We start from the raw sequence: 22,103 nt of genomic DNA, 5'->3' as shown, positions 1-22,103 counted from the left end.
TGTACGTACAGCCAGGGTTGCCATGTTCCAGGTGCAAAATCTGGCACTTGACCTTGTTAAATTTCATGTGGTTGGTGATTGCCCAGTTCTCCAATTTGTCCAGTTCCCTTGTTAGAAGCATGGAGAGGATGACAGACAGTTGGGTAGGATATTTTATGAACATACAAAACCATAGTGATCAGGCAATGGAGCTGTTATATACAAGTGTAAATAAACTTTCCTTTTTATCTTTAACAGCTGGAAGAAACTTAATTTTCTCCATTGGTCACTGGCTATTTATTCACTGAATATCATGCCTAAACATGTGAAAGAAAGCTTAAGTACTGAGCTTGTTTGAATTTGAAATATATGAACATGATATATGAGTATGAATTTGCTTTTGAACACCTCTTTGCAACTGTAGAGGTATCCTAGTGACTGCACTACATTTGGTAGCATGCCATTAATTCATGAATAAAATTCCAAGACTGTCTGTGTCATCTTTCCCAGGGATCAAGATGGTTGCCATATTTCATCTGTTGTCTTCTGTGATTTGTATAGGATTTCTACAGTCCTTTTCAAAGTTCTCTCTTCCTATTTTTCATAGTAAAACCTCTAAGTTTTTCTTTCTTATTTTACCTCACAACTTCCTGCTGCTATCTTATTTGTAGAGTGTTGAGAATCACTGATTGTTCTGAGTTTCAAGTACTGCGGACAGTTAATTGAGTTTCCTTTTCTGCTTAGAAGCTGCAGATAGTTTTGTGAACTTTTTTTTTCAAGCCATATAACATTTTAACACCTTGTAATTCTTACTGAGGAGAGGGAGAGAGAGAGAAAGAGTAAATTTCCTCATGTATCTTCAAATACCATTTTGGTTTCTTGTGATGACCACTTACATTTTGGGACACTTTATTTTAATAAAGTTCAGATACAATCTTCCAAAGCACATGAGTTAAGAACTAAGTCCACCATTACTTTTCCAGTATCAGCATTTTTTTTGTTGTTGTTGTTAATAATTCAGTCTGGATAAGATCACCTGACTAATTTTCTTTTAGAGATTGAGATAGGAAAATTTTAGGATGTAGTACCTAATTTGTTTACTGACAAAAAGTTTAATAGCAGCAAGTGAAAGACCATTTAATAGCTTCAAGAGACAGAAAGTTTATGCCTGTATCTGATTCTACTCTTCTGCATGGATTTAAAATGCTGTTTATTTTAATCAAATTCAATGAGTATTCTGCAAATAAAGTCACTTTCATCCACAGCTGTTGCAGTTGCTTCTCTGTAATGGTAGTATAGATCAATAAGACAAACAACTATTTTAGGCTGGCAAATGGTAATGTAAGTGAAAAGTACATATAATGGTCTAAATATAATAAGACAACATACAGACAAGTTTAACTTTTGGCAAATGTCTCATTCACATAATTCTTTCCACCCCACCAGAACTTTTGTTTTCAGTATTTTGTGTGGAATAGGCTATTTGAAAGGCAATTATTGTCTGGGTGCTCAGATCAGGGCCAGTTCCAACACAGCTGAGGTTGTATGTTTGCTATAATTCAGCCATTAGAGGGGTAAAATACCTGAATGAGAATCTCTCTCAGATTTATATTTGCTTTGCGTGTGTAAACCAAGTTTAATAAAGTGGTTTTCTAAATGAAGTTTCTTCATTTTGATTATACTGCATTACATTTATAGCCGCCCTCAGCTAGACTTCAGGTTTCATTATATGAGATATCTATGATTTTATAGCATGAGGCAAAACAAATTCACAGATTGAATATTAGACTTTCAGAGGCTCTAGAACTGATTGGATATATAAAGCGATGCATTCAAGACCTACTGATGCAGAAACATAGGTTTTTTTGAGTAGCTGGGAGATGGAATGACACATGATGATAACGAAGAAATTCAAAAGAAGTCTAAAGAACAGATATAATTAGTTAAGACTGTAATCGTCAACTTAATATTATAGATATTATTATTGAAGGTTTTATGGGGAATGCCCAAACCAGCTCTTTAAAAACTGAATCTATTTTTCGCATGCTTTATACTGTTACTTATCTCTATGAAACCATTTGGAACCCAATTTGAAACTGATTCGCCTTAAATCAATATAGACACATAAATGATTTTTTCTATACTAATAAAAACCTATATTTGCACTAGAATCACCAACTGCATCAAGTTCAACAAAGACAAGTGCTGGATTTTGCGCCTGGGACATGGCAACCCTGGCTGTACATACAGACTGGCTGCCGAGATGCTGGAAAGCAGCTCTGCAGAGAGGGACCTGGGGGTTCTGGTCGACGGCAAGTTGAACATGAGCCAACAGTGTCCCTGGCAGCCAAGAGGGCAACCGTGTCCTGGGTGCATCAAGCACAGCATTGCCAGCCGGGCAGGGAGGTGATTGTCCTTCTCTACTCTGCCCTGCTGTGGCCTAACTTGGAGCACTTGACTATAGCAAAGTTTCTTCTTGAGCAGGAGCTGCCCTTCTTCATGTGTATGTACCTTATTGTCTGAAGATCTGCAGCATGTTTTTTTAAACAATGTCAATGTAAGTCCACTGACTTCCAGGGTATACTGCCATTAAGTATCAGACTTCTATTGTTCTTCTGATGAAACAGATATAAACTTCTTTAAAGGGCATTCTCTGTTAAGTATAGTCACAAAAAATGTAGGATTTCTAAAATTATTTTCCTCTACATTAACTTTGTGGAAATATTTAAAAAGACAGAGATGATGCAATCTCTTCTAGAGTATCAGCCAGGGCAAGATTAAGCAGATTCCAGTTAGTTACCTAAGATTACACATGCATAAAAACATTTGTGGCAGCAGGGTGCCACAGGTATCATTGAAAACATAATCAAAGGACAATGAAGCTACACATTTCTAATTGAGGTATGATTTGGTCTGCAGAATCTTTATTACTCTGTTAAAGAAAGGAGGCAGGTTGGCTTTAAGGTTGAGTTTTTGTGGCTGGCAGTTAATTTTTGTTTCATATTCATCACTAGCAGTTTTAATATTGGAATCACTGGGCCATAATGAACAGGGCATTAAATAGTCACTTTCAAGGTAGGATTGCATTTTAAAGAAACCTGCCCTGTGGCTGAGGGAAACTACAGGAAATTTTGTCACATAAAAACACAGTTTGGGTAAAACAGCTGTGAGTTTAAAAGAGGAAGGAAAATCTTGTGTGATATGGAGAAGGACTGCTTTCTTATAAATCAGTCATTTATGAAAGAAATAATACCACTACCTCAGCTTTGAATTCAGTTTACTGATGCCTCTGCCTCATTGTGCAATTTTTATTGTACTACTAAATGTGTTCCCCAGTCCTCCCAGTCTCCTGCTGCAAAGGTCTGGCATAGGACAGGAGAAAACAGTAGGCTTTCTTACAGATACTTTTTTACACCTGTTTAAGGAAACACATCTGTAACTTAAATATTTATGAAGTGTTATGCTGAATTAGATCCTGGGCTCATCTAAATCCAGTATCTGTTTTCTGACTACACAGAGCACTGGAGACAGCGAAAAAATATCTGAAAGGCAGGGATGGTATAATCCGGGTTGTGAAAAATTCAGACCAAATTACAACGCTTAGAGATTAACGATAATGGATGAAAACTGATCTTTTTTAAAAGCCTCTTTTTCAGAAGTGTGATGTCCTTTCTGGCCACCAGAGAATTTAATTAAGGGACAGGAATATGAACATTAACATAAATATTTGTTTTGAAACTACTTTTCTTAATCTAGGGAGAATGAAAGTCTCAGTCTGGTGATTTTTTTCCCTGTTGCAAACTGAAATTTCAGTGACACAATCTTCCGTGGCTTATATTAATCCAGTAGTAGATTACAACAGCCACAGCAAAGAAATCAAATAAGTAAATCCAGATTTGCCTTCTTGATGTTGATGTAATGATTTCTGAACAACTTTTTACCCTCTCAGTACTAACTACGGGATAAAAATGTAGGTCGCATTCTTGCAGTAATAATCGTCTTCTCTGTACATTATTTTATGTAGAGAATGTATTTTCTTCCTGCATGTAACATAAAGATCTCAGTTCATAAAGGCTGAATGCCAGGTTGTTACTTACTAAAACTGTATATACAGTGCGTAACTGCTACTGAGATGGAGATTTGCCTTTTGGTGCTTGGGTAAAGGCAGCTGTCACAAAGACACACTGCAGAGAAAAATTCAGAAAATGTTTGCTTTTCTGTTGCATCTGAACACTTCTTCCTTTAAGAAAAAGACATCATTTAAAATAAAACCTACCCTTTTTACTTTTCCTGTTTCTTTTTCTGTTTCTTTTACTTTTTTTAATGTTTCTTCTCCCTTTCCTTCTCCTCCTTTCCATCTTCCTCTTTCTTTTCTCTTTTTTATTTTCTGTTTTAATCTTTAATATTCTAAGCCCCGCCCCCCCCCCCCCCTGCCCCCCCGCCCTCTTTTCCCTTTTAGTTTTTCACTTTTCTCCCACTGAGTAAGACTATCTTCTGCTGCGTGGTAGAATTCTAGTTGATGACTAGGAAGCTCCTAGGCATTACTGTATTACAAATAAAAAACATCAATATTCATGGAATCATGAGCAGATTATTTTTGATCAATATTAACTCTTGGAAGGCCTGCCTTCTCAGTGGTATACTTTCTCAAAGAAATTCATTTAGTCAAAATCCGCAAAGGCATTGATGTGAGCAAGGGAAGGCAGCACCGAGAGCTGTGTGCCAGGCTGGGTGGCAGTGGAAGGGAGTGTGGGGCAGGGAGTGCACCTTGCAGCAAATCCCAACAGGTTATCCAGCCCACAGTTGTATGGCCATATTGTTGCTTCTGGCTCCCCTCTCTGACCCCATATGCCAGATGCATTTGATGAATAAATCAAATATCAGTCTGATTCACTGGTGTCAGTGACACAGTGTGGTAGCTGTAGGTCAGCCAAAGATCAGCCAGCACTGAAAAGTATGTGAAGCCACAAGGAACGAAAACAAGACTGTAAAGCTCTGTTGCAAAACCATGAGATGTACCTCATGCTAGCTCACAGCTCTTCATGAATTTTTAGATGTGGTTGCAATTTCTCTACTAAATGGAGTACAGATTATTCCCCCCATGCATAGAACCAAAACAGGATGTGTAGGAAAGAGTGAATGCACTTTAGAGGTTTTAGAAGATTAGGAGTCTATGAAGAGTGGTTGCACTTTGGGAGAACAGCAAACTATATCTGATGCAAACTACAGTGTAAATACTAACAACTGACTGGGCTAGTAGATGGAGGGAGAGCAGTGAATATTGTCTATTTGAACTTCAGTAAGGTCTTTGACACTGCCTCCCATAAATTCCACATAGACAAGCTGTTACTGCTATGGGCTAAGTATATGGACAGTGATGTGGATTGAAAACTGGCCAAATGGCTGGGCCCAGAGGGTGGTGATCAGTTGCACGAGGTCTAGCTGGAGGCTGGTAGCTAGTGACGTAACCCAGGGATCAGTAGCAGCTCCAGTCTTCTTCAATGTCTTCATTAATGATCTGCATGATGGGGCAGAGTATGCCCTTAGCAAGTTTGCTGATGACACAGAACCGGGAGGAATGGCTGATATGCCAGAGGGTTGTGCTGCCATCCAGAGGCACCTGGATGGCAAGGAGAAGTGCAAAATCATGCACCTGGGAGGAACAACCCCATGCACTGACATGTGCTGGGAGGAAACTGTTTGGAAAGCAGCTTTGTAGAGAAGCACCTGGAGGTTGTGGTGGACACCTGGTTGAACATGATACACCAATGTGCCCTTGTGTCAAAGAAGTCTAATAGTATCCTGGGCTGCATTAGGCAAAGCATTGCCAGCAGATCTCAAGGTGCTGGTGAGACCACATCTGGACTACTGTATCCAATTCTAGGCTCCTTAGTACAAAAGACATACTGGAGAGTCCAACGAAGGGACACAAAGATGATTAAGGGACTGTAGCATCTCTCCCATGAAAAAGGGTTGAGAGAACTGGGACTCTAGCTCATTTCAGGGGGGATTTTACCAGTGTATATAGATGCCCCTGAAGGAAGCGTGTAAAGAAGATGGATCCAGACTCTTTTCAGTGGCATCTAGTGACAGGACCAAGAAGCATTCCAGTTCACACCAAACTCATTATCTAAGAATGATGTGACATGAGAAGGGATTGTCTTCTCAGGTTCATTGTGCTTACCATTATTCACTTTAGGAATATTCCTTTTAATAATTTCTTGTATGGCTTATTTATGTTTTGTCCTTCCTATGCATTTTTAGTTTATAGTTCATACAGGCCAGGGCACAAGAGAACTTGTCTCAAACTTGTCTTAAAATTTGCTGTCTGTACTTTTGTGTGTATGAATCAGGAAAAATTCCAGTTCAATCAGTCAAACTTTCTTTTAAGAATAATACCTAAATAAAACCAGTAAAAGTAGAAAGATGGAAAAATCTTGGAAGGATCTCTGCAAAGTCATCTCACCCATTCTTTTGATACCACACAGGATTCTTTATGTTTATATAATTTCTAGTGTATATTAACCTAATCCCTTTGTAAAACCCTCAGTGACATATACTTTAGAGTCACTCATTCAACAATTCTCTCGCTTTACTTTTCTTACTTTTAGAAAAACCTTTTTTAATATTCAGTCTTTTCTGTTGCAATTAAACCTATTGTTTCTTTCCATACATGATAAGCACAGAAAGCATTACTCCTATGATCTCTGAAGCCATATTTGTTTAACTGCAAACCTCCCTCTTTAGGAGAAATATTTCCTTTCAATTATTTCATAAGGACAATATTGTTCTTTTTTGTTGTTGTTTTGTTTTGTTTTTCCTGAACTGCATTTCACCTTCTTAAAGCTCATTGTTGAAAACTGGATAAATACTCCACTTGAGGACCTACCTTGGGGAACTGGGGAAAACCTCATTACTTTTCCAGGAAATGTTCCTCTTTCCGTCCATTAGAAGACATAACTGCATTGCAGTCATTAACATTATTTTGATCTACCCCACCTGAAGTTCGGCCAATTAATCAATACAAATGATTTAAAACATTTCCAAAGGCAGCTTACTGATTTAACTGCATGTCTTGACCACGTTTCTTTCAGTTGTGTCATTTGTGAATCTTAATTTATACTAAAACGTATCAAATTGTAATGACAGGGCAATTTCCCGATTGCCATCGTGTGCAACAAGTGGAAACACTATTTGTGAGCAATCTATAATCTTTAACCATTATATTAACACTGCGAGTCCTTAATTAAAAGTAGATTGAAAGCTTTTGGAATTATTCTGATTAGGCCACAGTATGATGTTTTTTAACCAAATGGGTGAGGGGAAGATCTAATGTGTATGTTTGTGTAAATAAATCATTAAAATACTCTATTAACAGATCAGGTCAGCATTCTGATGGGATTACATGCTGACTTACCCTCTGCAAAATCCTACTGGAGGATAAATTTTTACAGAATGAAAATTACTAGAGATGGAACTTGAACTGAGGTAATTTTATAATGCATTCTTATTTTTAGTTCTATAAAGAAGATCATTATTTAAAAGATTAAATAATAATATTGATATGCACTAAGAATTTAATCTAGATGGTAGTTGCTGAAAACTGATGCTGACTTTAGTATTTACACTGTCATTTGTCTAGTTGACCAGAAGTCTGCCCCATCCTCTCCTCCTCCTGCCTTACTTCTGAGGACTCACTGAGGCGATTTCCTTTGGAGACTGGTGGCAATCAGTTTTATTATATGTTTAGGCAGTTTTGACGACATGAATTCACATCTAGCTCCCTACTTATATCTACAAACTTACTTCTGTCTCTTTCAGGGATGTGAGTTCTCTATTGCAGTGGAAGCCTTGATAACCAGCAACAAGTGCTGTGGGTCTGCTGAGAGACTGAGTGTAGAGTCAATTCCACGGCTCTGGCCCTGCATTAGAGGGTGTATGTAACAGCACACGTTGTTAACGCTTGTGTTGCATCACTCCTTAAGACACTGCTCCATCTTTTCATCACAGCCTGAGGGAAAGGTTGTCCATTAAAGTATTTAAAACTTTAACCTGAGGAAGTTTTAATGACTGGGGCATGCGGTCTTGACATCACCAGTGAAGGTTTTCAGTGAAGTTAGTGTGTTATGGATGTCCACGACATAACTGATCAGTAACACAAGGATAAGGGCCTCTTACATTGTATTTTTTCTGTCTTTTACAAAAAGTGACATGTTAAAATTGTATTCTCACAAAAATAGAATTAGGGTAAATACTTATCAAAAGCAGATAGAATTTGACTGCTTTAAAACGATGGAATAAAGGGTTAATAATTTTTTTAAAACTCATCTTTCACTTGATAGATATTTCTATGTGTGGATAGTCAACATTCAGAGTTAGAAATCCATACCAGCAAAAGCATGTGAGGCATAAAAAAAGAGTAGATGTTTCATTAAATACTTTGGAAAGCTCAGTTCCACCTTTCTCACAGTGTACATCTTGCCAGAGTGTTGCAGACCAGAAATTGCATGTACTTCTAAAATAAATATTTCACTGGGATCAGTACACAGTGAACTGTGATTGTGGGTTGATTTGCTGGTTGTTTTTGTCTCCCATTACAAGGGCAGCAGACCCTACCTATTATAGTATAATATCTAGGTGAATTATGCAATATGCAAGTTTGAGATAGGATTGCAAATAATCAGAGAATTATTGAAAGCAAAGGAGATAATTCTGGTCATAGTGTTGAGTGGATTTAGACATTCCAGAAAATGTGGCTACCCTTTTTGTGATATTCATTGCTATTTGTGCCATCACCTTCGTGGTGACTCTGTTAAATTAATTTTCAAAAGAGTTCTCAGACTGTACCGGAGTGCTGTACGTGTCTGAAACCCAGGCTTCGACCACTGTCTTTTATATTGCAAGGCTACAACTTCAGTGCTACCTCCATACCTAGTGTTGCGTTGCAGCCAAGCTAATGTGTCTAATGGTACCGTTGCTGTGCTGATCCTAACAGGAACAGAGGAAAAGAATAGAGCCTGGCAGCTCAGTTGAGTTGTGTCCTTTCTATTTCTGCTCTTGATAACATCACTGTTGCCTGACTGATGTCAGGTCATTATCCCATAAACTTCAAGAGTTACCTTCATCCCTTCCATTCCTAGAAAGGGAATAATTACTTATCTGGTTATCTCCTGCCAAAAAAGTCATTCTTGTGAGTGCTTTCTATTTGCATAATTTATATTCCTTATTTCCTAGTTTTGACGTCTTCTGGAACATTGCTTTTGAAATTACCATTTTTTTTCCAGTCTTCGTCACCGTTTTCTTCATCTCAAACAGTTTATCTCTGTAACACTACTACTTATTCTCTTAAAATAACTATACTATCATTTTTCTTAATGGTTACATTATTTTTCAAAATCTCAGGCAGAGGAAACATCTGGTATCAAATAAAAATGTTCCTATTGTTTTTGAAGGAATTATACTGAATTTATATATTGAATTATCACCTTGTCACCTCCATAATGTAGCTACTTCTTGTTTATATCTTGGAAGATCTTATGTAGCATACATTCTTGTGCATTTAACAAACTCCTATTTTTTTGATGAATTTTTCAAGCATTGACCCTATGCTAAAAGATTTTTAATACTATTTTAGATGCAAGTAAGTTTTGGTCCATAATCTTTCTCTCTCCCATGAACTGATTACAGTTGATTTTGGCTTGAAAGAGAAGACAGAGGATATGACTGATTTGAGGACTGATTTTTCTAATTTTTATGACTAGCAATTTTTACTTTCCTTCACAGGAATAACTAACTATATAAGTATTATTTGAACTGAACTGGTATTTTGACTAGTCCTTTTCAGGAAGTTGTGCTATGTTAACAGGAGAGTTTGCATTTTCATAAAGTGGGATTCTTTTAACCAGCTGTAAGGCAGATAGCATCTGAACAGTATCCTTCTTTTCAAGTGCTTAGTACTCTGCTGATTGCAATCCTGTTTATCTTAATACCAACAAACTAATGAATTGATGTCACCCATAAATTCAAACATCTTCATTTTTTATGTTTTTGGGATATGTATCTGTAAAAACACACATATACATGTAGATGGATGTAGATATGTAGATGTACATAAAACATTTATCATCTGCATTGCTTTTACAAACCGTTTCCTGCAAAGATACTTTCTCTATTTTTCATGTTTGCTTTCTGTTCCCTGAATTATGTTTGTCTTCACATAGAAATTATGTTTTCTGAAAGCTGTAGAACCATATGCGTAAGAGGGAAAATTTAAATTTTCCACTACCTATGAAGCAAAGAAAAAATAAACTAATCAACTTTATTCAAAACGTTAAATTGTCAGAAACCCTAATTTCCTACTGACCAGAGAGTGGAATTAACAATTTATTTTGTTGTTGTTTTTGAATGGTCATTGAAGTTGGAAGCATGCTCTTTGAGTCATGGCTGCTGCTCAGTAATTAAACAAATTTGTTTCTTTTGAAAAAATAGAATATGTCTTCAAGATGTTACTGTATGGAGTCTCTGAACAGAGCTTATCTAAGTACTAGCATTATTATATGCATATTAAAATCAATATATCTCTATAAAAGTATTCATATTTCAAGGACAAATTACTATAGTAATTTGTATCTGTGCCTGTGGTGGGCTGAACTTGGCTGACTACCAGGTGACTACCAAGCCACTCTATCACTCACCCTTCTCAACAGTACGGGGTGAGAAAATATGGCAAAAATCTCATGGCTCAAGATAAGGATGGGGAGGTCACTTGCCAGTGACTATCATGGGTGAAACAAACTTGACTTAAGGAAATTAAAGTAACTTATTGCCAATTAATCAGAATAGGTTAGTGAGAAATAACAACAAATCTGAAAACACCTTCCCTGAACACATCCCCTCTTCCCAGGCTCAACTTCTTTCCAGTCTCTTCTACTTCCTCCCCTAGAGTCATTTTTCATAACTCTTTGTCTTTGCCATTCCTTCATACACTCTTCCCTATTCCAGCGTGGGGTCCCTCCTATGCGATATAGTCCTTCTTAAACTTCTCCAGCATATATCCTTCCAATGGGCTGCAGTTCTTCACAAACTGCTCCAGCATGGGTCCTTTCCATGACATGTAGTCCTTCATGAAAAGACTGCTCCAGTCTGGGTCCTCCACAGGGTCACAGGTCCTGCCAACAAACCTGATCCAATATGGGCTCCTCTTCACAGGCTACAGTTCTAGCCAGGAGCCTGCTCCTGTGTGGGTTCTTCATGGGCTACAGCTTCCTTCAGGACACATCCACCTGCTCTGGCAAGGGGTCCTCCACAGGGCCGTATGGATATCTGCTCCAACAGGGACCTTCATGGGCTTCAGAGGAACAACCAGTGTCACCATGGCCTTCGCCGTGGGCTGCAGGGGAATGTCTCTCCTCCATCTCCTTTGTCACTGACCTTGGTGCTTGCAAGGCTGTTTCTCTCACATTTTCTCACTCCTCTCTCCTGGCAGCTGTTGTGCAGCAGTTTTTACTCCTTAAATGTGTTACTACAGGGGCACTACCAACATCACTGATTGGCTCAGCTTTGGCCAGCGATGGATCCGTTTTGGAGCTGGCTGGAACTGGCTCCATCCCACATGAGTGTTTTCTCACGGAAGCCACCCCTGCAGTCTCCCCACTATCAAAAGCTTGCACATAGACCAAATACTACAACTATTGAAAGAAAACATTCCTTTGCTGGCTTTCTTTAAGATGGTGCATAGCAGAGTTCTAATAATACTGTACAGGTAACATAGAAAGGACTGCAAGCTAACTTCTGTTTCAGTTGCTCTGATATGTGTGAGAAACAGGTTTTGCACTCTGTCCATCAAAAATGCAATATTTATGCAATTCCTAATTGCTAACATGAATTTCCACTTCTTAATAAATTTTATAACATGTCCCAGTAATACTAGAGAAAGATCTAGGGATCCAGCAAGTTGAAGTATGAAGCATTCAGCTGTAAAAAAATACAGCGAAAAAGGTTTCACAGTGCTCTTTGTCTTTTAGTTTGCACTAAATAACTCCGAAATACTGTGGCTGTGAGGTCCTGTGAATGGCAAAAGTACACATACAGAAAATTTGCAAAATAATAATTGTTAGAATTATAGTTTTCTTTGACTAAAAGATAAAAGGTACTGTAAACCAAAAGTTTCTATTGTGAACAATGAAGGTCATGCAGTTTGGGGTGGTTTTTTTTTTTAGAACACCGCTGAACTGATATATAGAAGGCTGCCTTAATTATAAAGAAGCAGACTTTTCACATTAAATGGTGTATGACCAAACAAGCTGCATTCATTTGACTTCCTAGACAGCTGGAGTTGAATTCAGAGGCAGCTAATTGCCTTGGGGATCTTTCTCTGGCAAGTAGCCCATTGGTACCCTTGAGGGGTGAAGAGGCTTCACACAGAAAGCTTAAAAGCATCTGGGCTGCTGTTGTGCAGAATGCTACTGCTGACAGATTTACCATCTGTCTTATAGAGAGATAACAATTTTGGGAGCCCAGATACCACCGTTCTTCAGTAGAAAGCCATCTGTCAATCAAAACCTCCTCATTAGAGAGCAGAACTTGAATTATAGCTAAGTGCACCAGGTAAAAAAGAAATATCAAGACATTAGTTTACTTTTATTTGTGTATGGCTAGATGAAAAATCCTGTAACATTATGAAACAGCAAGCTGTAAACACATTTGTTTTATCCATCAGCTAAGCTTTCTCTGTGCAAATAGTTTTACAGATGTACCAGCAGTAACCGTGTCCGTATCCTCACAGAAAAGAGTTGTGTTTTAATAGCACAGAATAACAAATTCATAATATACACTATGTTATGTTAGATAACTCAGATATGTATTTTTATAAAATGTCTTTGAGTTTAAAACATAATTGCTTTTATTCTTATGTTGTAGCCAATGGAATGGATTGTAGCTATCTTACAAGGGAACTTCGAAGCGCTAACCATAGGAAAAAGAAAATAATGTGCAGTCCTACCTGTACACTTTCATGTGTACTTGCCTGTACATATAAATATGACTATGTATTTTGCCTAATACAATTTTAAAATAATCAGTTAGGAACAAAATATAGATCTTTTCTAAAAACTTTAGTACAGAACTATTTTCAGCACACAAATGCACATATATAAGCATATGTAAATACAGATCTAATTTAATACCTACAGGTCTAAATGACATGCATTTTATCTCAACAGTGCATAAAACTGTCAGGAATTGTGAAGAATGGAATTATGTATTCTATGAATGGTACTCTTTCTTAATCCTGCAAGTGAGTCTACATGTTTTCATAAGACTTTAGTGCCACCCTAAAAGACGTGAAAAAAGAGTTATGCTCAGTTGCTCACTTGCGACCCATGTTCTTGAAAGCCTAGTTTCAGTCTAATGTGAACATAGAATGCTAAGAAATGCTATGAACATAGAAAGCAAAGGGAGGGGGAGAGGGAATATTACTCTCTGGTCTAGTGATTACACCTCTCCCATGAAAACAGGAATCCTGGTTTCCAGTTGCATTTTCTAGGGTTATTTCTATATTTAGTGCAGAATGCTTGCTCTCTAAACCTATGGTTAGGGCATACCTCTAGGAGATAGAAAAAAATCACATTGAAAGTTCCAGCGCTGAGGAAGGCCCTGCATATGAGTGCTCTAATGAAATATAGCTATACCACTGGCCATGTTTTTTTTTTTTTAAAAAAAAAAAAAAGGGAAATTGACTTCCCTACTCTCAGGGAAGCAGCTTAGTTTTTTACTTCAAGAGAAAGGTTCATGACTTCAAATTTCAGGTTAAAATATATATACCAATGTAAAATTTAGAAAGACCTAAATTTTTCAGATTAAGCACTGTATCATCATTAAAGGGATCTAAGGGTTGGCTTATTTTTCGTACTGAGAGACTTTCAGTACAGAGCTAGATCATGTACTTCCATACTCTGTTGTAGACTACAGAGCTGATATATCAATGTGAAAAAGAGGTATGAGAGTCAAATGATGTGCTCTCTCCATCATTTCCTATTCTCCAGTTTAGGCATATCCCTGGTTCAGCACGCTGACTGCTATGAATCCTTTTCTTGAACAGATGACTTCCTTCAGGCATGACATAAGAAGTTTAGTCAGAGCTTTCAGTTCCACTCTGGTGGCCACATGCCAAAATTCCTTTATGGGGGTAACTTTTAATCTATCTTTTTCTTAGCTTTCCATTACTGAAATGGCAATCACAGTATTCACCCACTTCAGAGAGAGCAAATGTGTTATTGGTAATCTAGTTTCCACAAGTTATGGAAATCAAACAAGTAGATATATAAAAGTTCTACAGCATAACAAATTAAAATGAGAATATATTCCTATTTTGGAAAGGATCTTAGCCACAGTATTTTAATAATGTAGAGACTAGATGGTCCACTATACCTCAAGTGTGTTTGTCTAGTTAAAACACTGTAAATCTCTCTGAACATATGGAAATTAGTTACCTACTGACTTATGACAAATGTGTTCATGAAAATGCTTTCTTTAGCCTTCCTTATTCAGTTAAATAACAAGCAAAAAGCAATTAAATCAATGCCATATCTGTGTACAGCTGAGGTAGAATTTGGGAGTATTTAGACAATATTTATTGCAAAATGGAAGTGCTGACATTTATACCAAGGGTATGGGACTCCACTTCTGATCATTTACAGAAGATTTGCCTTTGTGTGATTGAGGGTATAAATTGAAGAAAATGAGACTAAACAGATAAAACTGAAAGCATCATTTGGCTTCCAGGGTATTTTTCCAGTATTTTCAGGTATCAACAAGCTAATGAGTAGGACTGACAATTAGGAAAAAAGTCTCCTGTAAACTGAACTCATTAAAATACTCAGTCAGTGTAAGTTAATAAAGGCAGAACCCCTTAATTTGCCATTTTGGTCTGTAATGTAAAATCACTTTTAAAGTATTCTAGCAACCCTTTGTGATATGAGCTGTGGCTATACCACAGCTATTAAATATTTCCTCTGGGAACATCTTCCACTTCTCAAGTACGTCTTACAGAAAACCACAGGAATCATAGCAACCTCAAGTCTTCTGCATATATTACAGGCTGTAAGACCTCCATGCAGATTTTGTATGAATGTTGTCAATATATTAGTTGAAAAGAGTATTTATAAAAATTAGTATGATCCTAAAGGGAGACCTGTGATTCAGTGCATATTTCTTGTTCCTTCTGTAAACCTTAAGAAATATATTTTTCCTTACTATGTTTTTATGTAATACAGTGCCCTTTTTTTTTGTTAGTTTTGTTTTGTTTTGTTTTGTTTGTTTTGTTTTGTTTTGTTTTCCTGGAGATAATAACCCAGATCCTGAAGGTGCATGCTACAGATAAAGTGTATTTCAAGGAATGGCAAAGACATGGGCTAGCTGTCAATGACACGAAGGCATGATTCCAGAATTCAAACACCATGGTTCAGGTCTAACATTGGATCCAAGAAGAGAGGGTAAACCAGATACTAAATCAGCTGTCTTCTAAAGTTTCCTCAAGGCACACAAAATTATCTCAATTTCTTCTTCATTATTCTGTTGGTTTGTCTACAGTAATCATCGGAAAACCATGATTTTTCTCCTGTTTCTTTTACACAAAGATAGTGTCTCCATTCCTTCACCGTTCTTTTGTGTACAAGGAGTGACAAGGCAGGAACTATCTTTCTCTGGTTTTTTTCTTTTAGCATATTCTCTTCCGTCAGGGGAATTCTTTAATATCAAAGTACAGAAGGATATTGTCACAACACTTAAGTTACCCCCATCTATCTTAACTCTCTGCATGACTTCAAGTCTACTCCACCACTGACACATTGCTGCATTGTCTTGACATTATTTAATTTATTCTGCATTAACAGCCGTTGAAGCAAACACAAGAACAATGGATACACTGTGATGTTACCTTAGAGCTCCAGCTCATACTCAGCTTAAAACTTTCAGATTATCACATTGTTTCATGGTAGCTTGCATTATGGTCGGGGTTCAGGGTAAGATAAAATGGAAGGAAACTTCTTGAGAGAGTGAATACTAAATCAGCTGCAGAACCCCCATACAGTGTGGGCACTACAGACTGTCACAGGTAAATACAAGTCCGCACTTTACCACAGTAAAAGCTGTGCAGATGTAGGCAGATACATTGATTGCTGCAATCTGTCCTCCAGAATGAGATGTATGTTGGAATTTGAAGACGGCTTAGTTTTCAATGTACTTATTAGCTGCTGTTTAACCTCAAAGAGAGTCTAAAGTGAGTAGGCATACACCTTTCTGGTTTACTGCATGGTCATTAGAGTTTCAGCCTCAACAGCTCTGAGCAGATTGATATGTATTTCACTTAAGTCTCCCAAGAATTCATAGACTTAACACTACTTTCACAGTTGCATACCCAATGAATCACATTTGTCACAAAGCACAAATGATAATTATCCATTATTAGGAACCGTTCCGTGACTGGACCACAGACACAGTGATATGGTGATTTGCATTTTGTGTTCTTCCTTGAATATCAGTAGAGTGGAGGAATATGTTTCGTTTTTTTTTTTTTAATTTTATATTCAGGATATGAGTAGGGAAAATGCCTGTGCTTGAATATATTCTCCAAGGGCATGAAAGAGTGCTAAAATGATTTTAATCATTTGGATATAGGACTTTCTTTCAAGAGATGGACTTTTTATGTTCAGGTCACTGCTGCAGTAATGTCTAATGCATCCATACCATGGAATTCCTTGGTGAAGAAAATGAAACTTGAGATTGTGCTGCTTCAGGCAAAAAGCCTAAAGTTTTTGCTACACACTTATGGAAAGGAAAACAGACTAGTTAGTTAGCCTAGTTAAAAATTACTAGTTGTGAGCAATGATGGAACCTTCTCATGTGACCATCTGTTGGCAGAGCACTCTCCTGGAAAGGTGAGTTTGGATTTTTTCAAATTTGAAGCTAACAGTTCTGGGTGTTCTGTTTGTCCCATTTGGGTCTATTGCACCTTTCCGTGTTTTGAAAACAGAAAGCTTTTGGGCTCCAAAATTTATAAGAATGTTCAGGATTATGAATCTTTAATGGAGCTCCTTTCCGAAGTTTAAAACCATAAAGGAAATCTGACGAAAAAGATAACTGTGTTCCTCAGCCCTTTTGAAAATTTTTGGGACTTCACATGCAAAAGTATTTAATTTTTACCAATGTTGGCCAAAATATGCATCATGGAGACAATATAGTGTCTATTTGATTTCTGTTAAAATTATTAGATCAAAGTGCATCTTTAAAGTACATACGCATAACCTGTGTTCTCAGACAGCACTTAAGCCGTGGGATAATTCCTATGGATAATGAAGACAGGTGAGAAGTATGTAGAGAAATTACTATATTTCTCCCTTCATCGGTCATCTGTTTTTTTCAAATGACAGCCGTGATATCGACCATGAAACCTGATCTGCATATTTTGTGAACATTTTAGTCTATGTACTTCTAAGCCCTTCAATTTGACTGGAAGTAACAACTGTTTTTCCTCCTTTGTCCAGGAGTATAAAGTTTTAAGTTCTGCTGGTGTCTTTTGTGTCCTTTCCAAGCAGTAACTGAACTTCACTTTGCATGAGGAGCGGTGATGGAACTGGGGCTGTTTAGCCTGGAGAAAATGAGACTGAGGCGAGACCTTGTCACTCTCCACAGTTACCTGAAAGGATGTTCTTAAGGATGATCTTAAAGATCCTTTATAACCTAAATAATTCTGTGATTCTATGAGACATAAACTCTTATTCTGAATATAAGTTTGTATGGGACATGGTCATTGTTCATCCACAATGAGATTTCTACTGAAAGTCATTATCTGCAGTCATATACTCATGAAGTGAATGCTTGCAACACAGATGTTGTAGCCATCTTCAGGAAGGGTGAAAAGGAGAATCCAGGGAACTATAGGCTGGTCTGTCTCACTGTAGACACATGAAGTATGAGAAACTGATTGAGAACAGGCAGCATCCATTTACCAAGGGTAAATTATGCCTTACTAACTTGATTGTCTTGCCTGATGAGACGACTGGCTGAGATAGTAAAGTAAGAGCAGTGACTGTTGTGTAGCTTGAATTTAGCAAGGACTTTGACACTGTTCGACATAATATTGTTACAGAAAAATTAGCGAGATATGGACTGACAAGTAGACAATAAGTTGGTTGGAAAATTGGCTGAAGCATTGGGATCAGAGGATTGTGATGTGTGGCACAAAGTCCAACCATTGGTGGGTTACAGGAGGTGTCCTTCAGTGATGGCTGCTGGGGCAGTAACATTTAACACTTCTATTAATGACTTGGATAAAGGTATAGAATAGGACTGGTAAGTTCATGGTCTTTAACTAACTGTGAGGAGAGATCAGTGCTGTGGAGGATAGGGATGTTATTCAGAGAAACCTTGACAGGCTAGAGAAATGGCCTAGCAGAGACATCATAAAATTTAATGTGCAAAGTCTGCATATAGTAAGGAATAATGCCATGCAACTCTACCAGCTGGGAGCCAACTGGATGGAAAACAGTTTTGCAGAAAAGGATCTGAGGGTCCTGCTACACAAGAATTTGAATACAATTCAGCAGTCTGTCCTTACTGCAAAGAAGACCATGCACCTCCTGGGCTTTACTATCAGGAGTGCTGCCAGGAGGTCCAAGGAAGTGATCCTTGTGTGTGAAGTGACCTACTTGACATCTCTTGTGAAATCGCATCTGAAATAGTGTCCTCTTCTGGTCTTTCTGTACAAGAAAGAAGTGGGCATACTGGAGCAAGCTGTTCAAATAGCCATCAAAATGATCAGGGAGATGTGCAGGGAGAAAAAGGGAAAAATCTTACTCCGTGAGGATGGTAAAGCATGGGAACAGGTTGCCAGAGAGGTTGTGAAGCCATTCAGAATTTGCCTGGACATGGGCCTGAGCAACTTGCTTTTATTGGACCTGTTTTGAGCATGTGGTTGCACTAGCTGTCCATGGAGGTCTCTTCCAACCAGCATGAATCTATGATCTGGGTTCACAGTGGACTTGAGCAATAGAGAAAAATGGTGAAATTTCTGAACCCAGTATCCAGAATAAGAGATGTGAGAGTCTTCAATCTGCTACTTGTTCCTCGTATACTCTTCTACATTCTTATCAGGGCTTGCAAACAGCCAGAACTTATTCCTGAAAACTGTAATATTGCACTGATTGAAATAGGACAGCTCAATTTCATGTGCAGGCCATAAATTAAACAAGTTTCATATGCAGAGCATAAATAAAACAATAGTGTGTTCATAGTAGCAACAGCTCATCAGAAAAACTGTTACAGTACAACCCTTAGATTATTAGGACTGAATGTAACTTCAGAGAAGAAAAGCAATATAATTTTGGAGAAGTTGAAAAAAAAAAAGGTAATGTGTAGATTCTGCTGCCATGGTCAGCCTTTTAAATTTTTGACTATTTCTTTAACTTACTGGAAGGGAAATGAACTGCAGAAGCTCTTGTTAGCAGAAGGAAGCTCCAAAAGCCACAGAGGCCGCAGGTGCTTCTTGCTTGAAATACCATTATCAATACATTATGGGGCAATTGAAGCAGAACAAATGTGCACAGCTTGTTAGTTGCAAGTTCTTTTTCTGTTTTGGAGAAAGCATACAAAAAGGTTCAGCAGTTGTGTTATTGTCTTTTAAATTCAGAAGAAAGTCAGAACAACAGAACACAATTTGAAACTATCACATGTGGATACACTTGCTGTAATCTCCCTTTTAAAATCATACCTGAAAGCTCTAGCATAGATGTGACTTCCATTTGAAAAAGACCCCGTTCATAATACAGCAGTTTTGTGCTATATGTATAAACCTAGGCAATTATTTTTAGATTTTTGTGTCAAATACATCCTAATGTGAAGTTATGGGTTTAGTGACTTTCAGAAATAATGCTGTGTGATAAAGTATTGGCTGTGTCATTCACACCTCCTTCACAAAACCAGCCCAGATGCAGGCCAGCTGTTGGTAATTGGATCTTGCATGTTATTACACTTGTATCTTTGGTATCACTCAGTGTTCTTTTTGCATTCCACGGCTGAATTTCCTTTGTGCTGTGGCTTTTTTTCTGAATATTATTCATGTATTTAAAATGAACCATGCAAAGAAATACTTCCATAACCATGGTGACACTGTAATATTATGCACACTTACAAAGGACAAAGGTATCTCTACCAGACTGGTATTTTCTGTGATCAATTGCTGGAAATGTAATATATCTATATGTATATATACCTTTTTTTTTCTTTTCTTTTCTTTTTTTTTTTAAATAAGAGAGAGAAAAAAAAATGTGTTGAGTATTTCCAGATCTGCTTATGCTGAACTTACTACTATAAAATAATCTTCAACAGAGGTGCTGATCTGTGTGTTGCTCTGCCTGTGTCGCCTACTGTTACTAGTTTTTCATGAATCTTGGGATATGATATAGATTTTTCCTTTTCTTAAGGGCCCAGGCTTCTGGAGTCACCTGAATACATAAGAATTTCAGTCGGTGAATCTGAACACCTGCAGTTCTGTGTTCTTAGGTATTTACATGTCTTTTCTTAGTAGAATATGAATGCTTAACATATCTATAATTTTTTTTTCTCACAATGTGTTATAATCGCCTCTTCCTGCTGGGAAGCTAGGGTGCATAGAAGATAGGGTCCAAATCCAAATGACGTTTATGTACCTTATACCCACTGTCATCGATGGCTCTTAGTTGCCTGTATAACTGACCAAATTGAGCCTATGCAACCTCAAGTTTAACAAGTCTTTCATATAGCAAAGACATTTAGTTTTACTTTCAAGATGCTACACTACTGTCTTTACAGTTTTTGAGTAAAAAAAAGTGTCACTATAGACTCCCAAAATGGAAACCAAAAGAAATCCTAAAACATACTAAAACAATTCAGGTCAGTCTTGTGATTTCAAGCATCTGAGTAGGTTTCAGTTCTGAAAGGGACAGTAGCTATGGGCAAGTATTTGGGTTTTGTTGTCTTCTGCTAATTGTGGGGCCAGGTGTGCCAAGGCAGAAAGATCCAAGCTGTAAACCTAGAGCTGTTCACTGCTGCCTGTTTGCTAAAAAGCCTTGTGTGTTCCCCCACCATGATTTCTTCTGCTTCTCTGCATACTCTTTCCAGGGAAAAGCTGAAAACCACTGAAAGGTACTCTTAACATGCAGAATGTTTACCTGTGACCGATATAGTTACCACAGAAAAGAGATGTGACTAAAATTTCAACTGCTCTGTTAAAACCCCTTTTGAATGCCTACTTCCATGTGCTTGTCAAAATCTACTGCTAAGAGACTATACTAGATAATTATTTAAAGTCTCATAGCTTACTTTCTTCTCTACCTTGACTAAACAGAGACTTACAATTGAATTCCTAGAGCACAGGGTTCCTATTCCAACTCTTAAGTTTACCAGAAACTCTCTAAACAGGCAACAATGTTTTAGTGTTCAATACACTGAATACTAACATTAAACCTCAATAATTTCCTGAGGTAGCATACCTTTTTGTTGGTAGACCAAGTATTTTGCTGTTCTCCTGTTCTACCCAGGGCTTCAAGGAACACATAATATACATAATTTTTAAAGATCCTTGAAGATCTTTGGTTATACTATTTCATAGGTGGTTTGCGATACAGGCAGCTTGTGCAACAGAACAGTCTTAGCTGATACATAGTTTTGACAATAATCATGCAGCTTAATCAAGTCATGTAACTTTGCCAGAGTAGAAACTGGAGCTCTAATTCTAGCTAATTGTGAATGCAGTTGTTTTCAGAGTAGAAAAATAAAATGTTCTGTATTTTGAAAGGGAAAAGCATGATTGTCTGACTGCCCCCACTCCTGACCCCCTTCCATCTCAAAAAGAAGGCTTAACAGCAACATATGTCTGGGAAAGGATTTATGAATCTGAATAAATTGCTAGCCAGTAAACCACTCCACAATCAAGAGAACAATATAGTTTTCAGGAAATGGGTAACAATGAGAGCAGCAGGAGCTGGGGTTGTTTCATTCAAATCAAAACGGACAATCACTGATTAAATATTGCATAAAGATACACTAATTTTCACTCTCAGGGCACTTGACTATTACCTCAACAGAAAAGT

This window comes from Caloenas nicobarica, chromosome 1 (genome assembly GCF_036013445.1).
Source record: "Caloenas nicobarica isolate bCalNic1 chromosome 1, bCalNic1.hap1, whole genome shotgun sequence".
Lineage (NCBI taxonomy): Eukaryota > Metazoa > Chordata > Aves > Columbiformes > Columbidae > Caloenas > Caloenas nicobarica.
This window is presented reverse-complemented; position numbering follows the sequence as displayed.